Source organism: Euprymna scolopes, chromosome 19 (genome assembly GCF_053919585.1).
Source record: "Euprymna scolopes isolate OS-2025 chromosome 19, ASM5391958v1, whole genome shotgun sequence".
In the NCBI taxonomy this organism is placed as follows: Eukaryota; Metazoa; Mollusca; class Cephalopoda; order Sepiida; family Sepiolidae; genus Euprymna; species Euprymna scolopes.
Genome location: NC_136500.1, coordinates 140445898 through 140456257, shown reverse-complemented (window position 1 = coordinate 140456257; position 10360 = coordinate 140445898). Strand labels below are relative to the sequence as shown.

The following is a 10360-nucleotide window of genomic DNA, read 5'->3' as shown; positions in this document are numbered from 1 at the left end:
AGTAATTCAATTTTTTTTTGGGGGGGGGAAATAAAGTAAAAAAAAAAAAACAACCCAAAAGTTTGTATGATGTACGTACCAGTCATAGAACAAATATAAAATATTCAAAAACTCATGTAATTTAATCAAGTAGTTTGTTTTTTTTTCACAAAAATTAAATTTTAGTCCGTGTTGATGTGGGGGGGGGGTAGCGGCTATTGTAGAATCAAGGGCAGACAACCGACTTTCATTTCAATTTTTAAGATTTAAAACGAAACAATGATTTATTAACATAATGTGTATATTTTTATCATTTTTTTTTTGTCAGAAAATAAAATTTTCAAATTATGAAAACATAGGTTGAGTGGCAAAATACTCTCAATTCCTATATAAAATGAAAAGAACCAAATCACTGATTAAAATTGAATCACATGATTATTGAAAATTGAATCACGTGATTATTTATAAACGATTTAAATTAAAATTAAACACATGTATTCTGTTTTTCAATTTTTTGACAAAGTTTTCAATTTCTTAATTTTTTCTTATAATGGATTATGCTAGCAAGAAGGCGATTGTGGATCATGTGTTTACCTTTGATGATGAAATTATTCATGAAAAAACTTTGACTCGTTGATGCACAAATAAACCATAGAAGGTTTATGGTCGTATTTTACAATTGAAATTGTATTACAATGAGTTATCAAAACAGCAAATTGATGTAAGGAGCTAACAAGAACGAAAGGTGATTATCACAAAAAAAGGATATGAAAAGACCAAGGCTGAAGGAAGCTAATGGAAGAAAAAGTTGTATTACAATGAGTTATCAAAACAGCAAATTGATGGAGACCACTAGACCAACGAGGAAATAGATATGAGAATTTTTAAGAACACATGCCATAAAATTATTTGTAGAAAAGACTGAGTCTAGTAACATCACATCTGTGAGAGAGAGGCTGCAGTGAAGAAGAAAGTGTGGAGTCAATGAAATTACAGATACGCTTCTGCAATTTATCAAGAGCCTTCAAATGGGACACAGATTCACAAGCCCAAATATGACGACATTACTCTATGCATAGTCTTATAGTAAATTGGTAGAGATGGAGAATAGTCTCAGGTGTTAGAAAGTGTTTAGAGCGATAGAGAGAACTGATTTTATGAGAAGCAGAAAGAGCAACGGATCTAATAATGAACCCAGAAAGATTTGATGAGAAAGAAAGACCAAGAAGTTTTCGAGTCGACTTTCTTTCCAAAAGCAGAACCACCCATAAAAATCTCAGGGAGAAAAGGGACATGCCTACAATTGAAAGAGATACGCTGAGTCTTAATAGGATGAAACAAAACAAGCCATTTCTTATCCCAATCCATAACTGAACCCAGATCAACTTCTAGATCCAAGGGAGATTGGAAAGAAAGGTGATTATTACAAAGAGAGGATATGAAAAGACCAAGGCTGAATGAAGCTACTGGAATAAGAAGCTGTATTAAAATGAGTTATCAAAACAGCAAATTGATGAAGACCACTAGACCAACGAGTCAAATGAGCTGGAACAAAGGAAGCAGGGAATAGATATGAGAATTCTTAAGAACACATGCCATAAAATTATTTGTAGAAAAGACTGAGACTAGTAACATCACATCTGTGAGAAAGAGAGGCTGCAGTGAAGACCAAGAAGTTTTAGAGCCGATTTCCTTTCAAGAGTAGAACCATCCATAAAAATCTTAGGAAGAAAAGGAACACACCTACGATTGAAAGACATAAGCTGAGTCTTAACAGCATTAAACAAAATAAACCATTTCGTATCCCAATCCATAACTGAACCCAGATCAACTTCTAGATCAACTGATCCAAGGGAGATGGACAAGAAGCAATACTTGGGCTGTGATAAGAGGTTATTCCTTTGTAAATAAAAATTTTGTTAAATCAGCAGAGCATTTTTTTAATAGTATAGCAGGGATGAGTTTAGGGCCACATGCCTTCAAGGTGTCTAGGGTTTTATGACATCTTGAACATGGGAAGGGGTCATTTTCAAGTCATAGAGTGTGGTTTCTGTTTGCAAAGGGGAATTTGGGAAGGAGTGGTTTGTTAGATCTAAAGCGGAGTTCAAGGCAAACTGCCGGAAAGAGCCTTTTTGGTTGCTGTGCAAACAACTTCAAGGTTTTTGTTGTGATGGTGTCAAACCTGGTTCAAGATGGTAGAGTTACTGGGAAAGAAGGCAAAGAAAGCTGGCTGGCTGTAATGACCCCTAAAAGAGCAGTAAATGCTAATATTGCAAACACGTAAGTTATGGTAAATTTCATTGTACACGTGGAACACCAAAATGAAAAGTTGCCAGTAAACATATATAAACCAGTAGAGAATGAGTCTAGCTAAGGAAAGGTGATAATCCTAGCTGATATTTTTTAGTTAAAGGTATGCATCTTCCTTAGCTAGCCATTTTATGAACTTGTTTATAAAGATGGCGACTATATTTTTCCTCGTCTAGTTTTCATTCTAACGTGTACAATGAAACTTAGTGGTTTTAATCTTATCTTTTTTTTTTTTTTATTACTGAAACATGTTTTTACAAAGAATAAGTTGCTTGGGAGCAATGCCAAAATCATGTTGGAACCTAAATTTACGTCACTAAAATAAGAATTGACCTAACCACACTGTCACTTAGATAAAAAAAAAAAAAAAAAAGATTTTTTAATGAATTTAATATTACTCTATGGCTCCAACATTAAGAACAGCAAAAAAAGTTATGATAAAAAATGCATGAAAATTCTATGAATGTTTTGCCGGAAGTTTGCGAAGGTTCGCGAAACTGAGCGGAAACTGCCGGAAAGAGCCGGAAGTAGCCGAATATTCAGAAAGAGGCTTATCCGGGTTCTGTTGAACGCTTTTTTTCAAGATGGCAGCCTTCTCCTGAGTCGAAGTGTTCAGCATTAGTTTTCTCTTTGCTGATTAACCATTCCGACAAACAAACGTTGCTGCACTATGGTCTTTTATTACCGATAGACGACTACGGGGACACGCTCATCTTTTCCCACTTTTTTTCCTCATTTCCGAGGAGAAAGGTAAAAACGCTTTTACAACTTCTAAAGCTTGAATGTTAAAAATTGCGATCTCACTTCGGCTGGACATAGTCTTGTATTATTTTAAGCCTTTATTAAATGATAGCTGCATTTTTCTTTTGTAAATGGTTTTGCTTTCCTCTTGTTTCAATCTTTAAACCTTTTTCTATATATATTTTTAATGATGTATGCGTTTTTTTTGTTCGTTTTTTATTTTTTCCAAATCAGTGTCACATTTATTAAAAACGATCTACCGCGTGTCTCATGCGAGCCTTTGTGTTTAAAACCAGCTAGTCACAACTCGTAATTAATTAAATACAAAATAAAAATGTCTAAAACGACATTTAACTATACTTTAAAAATCTTAAACGTTTTAATATAACTTCTTCACTTGCAAACCAAAGTAAATTAACTTTGTACTTAGTAAAACAATTCCAGTAAAAGCAGACGTGTATAAATTGTAACAAGCCATAAGTCATTTGGTTTTTGTACATTTATTAAATCTTTTAATATTATATATTTTAAGATGTTTTCCCTCTATAGATAATTGATTTTCTATTTAAAAATCAAGCGTCTCTTTTCCCCCTCCCCAATAAACCTTTTCCCCTCTTACTGGTGCTAAATACCCCCTCTCTTATAATTCCATGTCTCTCCCCTTTACTCTCCCTCTCCGTAACAAACTATTCCCCCTTTCTTTTCTCTTAAAAAATTGTTTTCGTATATTTGAAATGATTTTTAAGAATTAAAATTTGAGATTAATGAATCTCTTCTATTTAAATCGAGTTTATCCCCCTCCACAAATTACCCTCCACCTTTTCCATACGCTCGCCATTTCTCACATTGTTTATTTGCCAATAGTTGTGGATTATTTATTTATTTGTTTTTTGTAGAAACGCATTTTACCTCCTTAATACGAAATATTGAATCAATTTTCTATATAAGAAAAAAAAAAGGCTCTATAATTACCACTCTCATGCAAACCTTTTTCTCTTCCTCACTCCACCTCTCTAACAAATATTTTTTCACCCTCTCACAAAATTTTTCTCTTACTCCCACCTCTCTTACAAATCCTATTGCTCTCTTTCACCCTCTCTCACAAACCTTCGTTTCTCTTTACTCCCACCTCTCCTACAACTCATATCGCTCGGTCACCCTCTCATAAACCCTCTTTCCTCTTTCTTACTCCTCCCCTCTCTAACAAATCTTACCTCTCTCTCCCTCTCTCTAACAAACATTACCTCCCCCTTCCTTTCTCTCTTCGCGTACCTCGATGTGGATTCCGCCATTTTTCACTCGTCGTACGCTGCAATTTTTTTCCTTGTTTTTATTCCTACCAACGCAAGGCCAGCGTATCTTCACTTCGATCACGTTTCTTTACTCCTTTCCTAATAAAACAATGACGGCATCTTCTAGAAACGTGACTGTTAAATCTGTATTTTGAGGAAACTATACCCCTCCTTTAAAAAAGCGCTTTTTTTTTTCTTTGTGTCAATTTTTATTTGAAGCTAAATCTAGTTGCCTCTTTTTGCTTCATAAGATTCGTTTAATTAAAAATTTAATTTGGTGCTAATGCACTTACTGATCCGCGATATATTTTTTAAATCGTATTTCCAAGTTTAATTATAGTTTTTTTTTTTTTTGTTTTTTATTCAATTGTAAGGTTAAAGTACAGAATAGGTACAAAACACCCTCTCCTCCCCATGTTAAGAATGGCTTTTTAAATAACGTTATTTCAGCACAGATCAATAAGTGCATGACTGCATGAGTACCTTAATTTTAATAGGTAATTAAAGCTCTATCAATTAACTATATTAACATCGTTTAATACTTAATTTTTTAAAAGAATTAAAAAAATAATTAAAAACCTAAATATAAAGGTATACGTTTTCAGCGTCGCAAATCCTTTCTCAGAAACGTAATTCTACATAATTATCTCAAGAATAAAGACAAAAAATTTGAGGGTGGTTGTGCAGTGGAGCCAACAAAGGGGAGGGGGGGTCGAATTAATTTATACAATAAGTTACTTTTTCACCTTAACTTTTTTTTTTTTACTAGTCTTCAATGTTCATGACATCGCAAATATTCACTTTTTACGAGTTATTAGCCAACAAATTTGGGCTTGCAGATACGTTTTTCAGGGTTCTGATTTCAGATTTTGAACTGCTCTGTTTGATTATATACGACTTTAGCGTCCCAAATTCTCGTTTCAGAGTACACACGATCATTCGATTTTGTAATTTTATAACTACAGTGAAATTTGAGAATATAGTAATTAAAAAAAAATCTTTAATGCTTACTCTTTCGTCAGATAGCACTCCCTCCCCCTCCAATATCTAGTAGATAGCAAATTGTTGAACATTTCTTACTTCAGTTTATTTATTAAAACTTTCAGTTGTTAGGCACTTGTGCAGTTTACGAACCGAGCTGAAATAACCTTATTTAAAAAGCTAATCTTAACATGTCGAATGGGGGGGGGGCTTTAACTATTATGTACTTTCTCCTTAAAATTTTAATAAAGATACCGGTAAACTTGAATTGTTTGAAAATGCTATATAAAAAATAAAAAGCAGGATCCATAAACTGCAAAAGCAACTACTTTTATCATAGAAAACGTTATATCCCCCACATTTGGGGGGGGGTGCATTTGGAACTCTGACACTGTACACACCCGAATATATATATAATTTCCCAAATATTTCCCCACTCCCGAGTTTTCCCGTAGATTCAAAATTTATTTTAACATTTTTAAAGTTCTTCGGCTTGCTTGTCTTGCAAATTTATCCATAACAAAAAAAAGCGTTTATTCCCCGAATTTAAACTCCGTTCTACTCCACGTGGCTGTGAACATTGATAGGCCTCTATCATCTTTCTTCTTGCTCTTCTTTTACGGTAAACTAAGTCAATTCAATTAATAGATAACTGGGTTTGTATTACAATAAACAGATGTACGAAAAAGTGGTAAAAAATAAATAACAAATGTTACCAAAGGAAAGATAAGTTACTCTTCTACCTATCTGGAAAAGGTTTTGGTGGTTTTACTCACTTTAAAATGTTTAATCAATTTGAAAACCAGTGTTTATCAGTATGTGGAAAATACAAATGGCGGCAAGCTTTGTTTAAATACGTTAAGTTTGGGAAAATGAGTTCAAACTAAAAAAAAAAACAAAAAACAATACAAAACTTGTTAGGCTGACATATTCGATGGGTCACGGTATTGTAACACAAACCCGCCTGGAGAAATCAAATAAACAGACGAAAAAGTGGTAAAAAAACAAATGTTATCAAAGACCAAGATAAGTTATTCTTTTACCTAATCTTGGCGCTTCTACACTATTGAGACGAAATTTCGGAAATCGTAATACTGAATTACGCATGAAACAATATCTACGTATTTCTCGTATTTTTATATCCAAAAATTATGAAAATCGATAAGATAGAAAATTAAATAATTTGAAAACGATCGTAAAATTTTCAGTTTTGATTTAAGATGGCCGCATTTTTCACCCGATTAAAATTGTTTAATTCAGTAACATTCAGGTAATTTCGATCGCTTATATTGGAAGCTACGATTGTAACTTATTAGAATTAACAAAAAAAAAAAAAAAAAAACCCAAAGAAACAATGGTTATAACTGATTTTTTTTTTTAATCTGAAAACTTCATTTATCGACTACAAAATCTCGTCCCAATTCTGTAGAAGCGCCATAAACTTTTGGTGTTTTCACTTTAAAACTATTTAGAATCTTTAGATTCTAAAACAACTCCTAGATTTAAATTAGTATCATTTGGTCGGATGAAATGAAAGCAAATTGTTATAAAAGTATGATCTTGTTTCGATGGACACTTTCCAATATAGTCATTCATTAACAAAAACTAGTAAAAAAAAAAAAAAAAAAAAAAGTTACTCTATTTAGATAAGTTTTGTGTTGTATATCCTTAACTAATGTGAAAGAAAACTAGTTAGAACCAAAAAATTGGCTGACATGGGGTGGTCATCCGGGGAGTTTTAATAATTGTCCCAAAATCGAAAATTAAAATACTACAGTAAATGTTGACCCATTTAATTGTCGATTTTTGAGCGATTATCAAGACTCCACAGATGACCATCTCAAGTCAGCCATTTTTTCTTGTTCTAACTACACTTGTTTCAAAAGCAAATAAATGCTTTAAAATAAGTTAAACCACTAAACTTATCCAGGCAGGTAAGAGTATCTTGCCTTGGTAACATCTGTTAGTTTGATCACTTTTTTGTTTTGTTGCCTGTATTGGAAAATGTTTGTTTCCATCTTTCTAAAATTTGGCTTCCAGCGCAAAACTAGGTCAAACATCACGCGACTTAACGTTCTCGCACCTGTTAATTTCGTTTCATAAACGTCAACTTAACACACTTATCAATTCATCTATTCCCGTGATCGAGATGGTTAGGTAGGTCGCAGGGTTTTTTCCATTTTCTTTCCACCTCCGCGTCAAAAGTTCGAGGTTCAAGCCTACCTTTCTACTAAAACTTTTTTTTTTTTTTTTTTTTTTTTTTTTTACAGGGTTGTTTTGATCTAACCCCCTCCCCCCAACACACACACACACACCTCCAAACACCTGGGCAACACTGGGTACCCCCCCCCCCCGCTAGTATAAAAAATTAGTTTTGGTAAATTTTTATGTGCCCCAAAACGTATTATAAACACCCCAACCTCTCCATGCTAAGAATGGCTTTCAGAATAATCCCCCACCTCGAAAGCCGTTCTTAACATGGGGGGTTATACTACGCTGGGGCAGGTCGTAAAAAATACCTAAGTTTAAGAAAATCAAATGTTATGGTTTATACTACGAGCGACGATCTCTTGAAAACAGTTAAACGAACTAAGATAACTCCAAATCGAGATTTTTAGAAAGTCATTCTTAACATGAGTAGGGGGTCAATGTAAAAAAGTCAAATTCGCAGATAAGTGATAAATATAGAACTAGATCAATTTACTTGATTTTTGTACAATATTTTTTTTCTTTCCGTCACGAGCATGTACAAAATCGATGAAAATAAAATGGGGGATTCTGAACAAGCATCAGATATACCTTTTTTTTTAATATTTGTAAGCTTAACAATTGTTGACAGGTATTTTTATTCGTCCATTAATAAAATATATTTGGAGTTGTAGTAGCAGTATCAGAATTTTTTGTGAAAATAGCGAATAATTCCACCCCATCTTTCCAAGCTTATAACTCCTCGAAAAATGCAATTCAAGCCCTAATTTTTTTTTTCAATTAAAGGAGCAAGGACCAAGATTTCATTAAAAAAAAAAAAAAAAAAAAAAAAAAACGTGTTTTTTTTTTTAAAAAGGTTTTAAACTTCGGACTTTACAGGTAAAATTCGACGAGAACACGATGTCCGTTTTTTTTTAAATTTGAATATATTATGTATTGACCTTTTCTCTTCAATTTGTGAGTAAATAATTATGTACTTATCCGAGTCGAAATTAATTATTTTTAGACATTTACAAAATTGGAGGCGTGAATTATTCGACCCCCTGTCTTTCCAAGCTTATAACTCCTCGAAAAATGTAATTCAAGCCCTAATTTTTTTTTCAATTAAAGGAGCAAGGACCAAGGTTTCATTAAAAAAAAAAAAAAGAAAAAAGAAAAAACAAATAACGTGGTTTAAAAAAAGGTTTTAAACTTCAAACTTTACAGGTAAAATTCTACAAGAACACGATGTCCGTTTTTTTTTAAATTTGAATATATTATGTATTGACCTTTTCTCTTCAATTTGTGAGTAAATAATTATGTACTTATCCGAGACGAAATTAAGTATTTTCTTTGTAATAGACACTGGGGGGGGGGGGAACCGTGAATAAAAAAAAAAAAAACGTTTGTCTAAAATATTATATTCGGTTTATTGGAAAGAACATAAAATTTCACATTGACCCTGAAAATATCGTAAAAATAGAATCAATAGAAAAATTTTGATAGATTTTTAAAATTTTAAAATTTAAAAATATTGAGTTTAAAAATTTAAAAATATTGAGTTCGGAAAATTCATTACTGTTTAAAAAAAAAAAAAAAATATTTTTATTACTTTTAAAACAACTGTAATAGTTTATTTTGGAAGTATAATCCATAAAGAAAATAAATAACCCACTTTTAACAGAGAAATTACGAGATTTTTATATTGTATTCGCAGTTTCGTGTTAGGGGTGTCAAAAATTCCTACAAAAATTCTGATACTGCTACAACTCGCACCTCCAAAAGTCACTATAGAATTACCCCCCCCCCCCGAAGAAGTGAGGACGAACAACCCGATCGGTGGGAACGACTTCTTCACCCCCCTATGTAAAACGATGTAACTTTACTATAAATTAATATAACTTTTGTACCATTTAAAAGAAGGGCAAAATAAACAAATCTTCAAAATTTTTCATCGTAGAAAAATAATGAAATTGCGAGACGAAAATCGTGTTTACATAATTGACGCTTTAAAATAACGTTCCCATGAAGTAAGCATTTCGAACGTAAAAACATACCCGTGTTTAATAAATCTAGCAAAAATCAACTAATGGTCTGATTTTCGTGAAATTTTCGATACTTATCCATTTTAGAATGAAATTTAGAATAAAATGCAGTTTTCCTAAAATATAGGAGGGGAATTTTTTTTTTTTTTTTTTTTAGTGCGTGTCCACCCCTACCCCAATCCCATCTATTTATTTTTTCGAAATTTGAACAAACTATATTTAAATCTATCGAAATGTCTATTTATTATGAAACATAAGAGTTCAACTAAGTAAAAATATTTATTTTTAAAAAATTTAAATACACATATTGAACGAAAACTTACCTTGAAGTTGGAATCAAAAACATTATATGAATATTTTTTTTTCTAATATATACTATAATCGGTTGAATTGATAAAAAAAAAAAAACTTCCTAAAATTAATTAAAACGATTAAAATTCCATTATTTCAATGTTCTGCTACAACAGATTTTTTTAATTGTTTGAATTTTTTTTAAATATTAAGTTTTCATATAAACATGGCTCTTGTCAGCCGTTTTATCACCAGATTAAAAACCGATTTGAAAATATTATTGCACAAATATTAAACATTTTGTAGCTCCTCCCTCATATTTTGTTTGTCTCTTTTTACCGAACAAAAATATCGAAGGCGAACATGAACATTCAGTAAAACCGTATTTCATATTTAATATACAAATGTTTATAATATTATTAATCATTAAACTTGTAAATCTTAAAACCTAACAAAATTATAACAAAGATTACTTATTAATTGCAGTTTGAAAAAGATAAACAAGGTTTTAAAAAAATCATTAATTCGCTTCTG

The 10360-nt window shown here is 31.9% G+C and overlaps 1 protein-coding gene across 6 annotated transcripts in view; it reads left to right on the top strand.

Annotated features, from left to right (window-relative positions):
* Nucleotides 1-2802: 2802 nt before the first annotated feature.
* The window catches only part of LOC145240003 (E3 ubiquitin-protein ligase HUWE1-like), a 232954-nt gene continuing 225396 nt past the window's right edge, over nt 2803-10360 (top strand). For all 6 annotated transcript variants that reach the window (XM_080103595.1, XM_080103593.1, XM_080103591.1 and 3 more), the window contains exon 1: nt 2803-3039. The gene's annotated coding sequence lies outside the window, so the exon portion shown is untranslated. The remainder of the gene's footprint in view (nt 3040-10360) is intronic.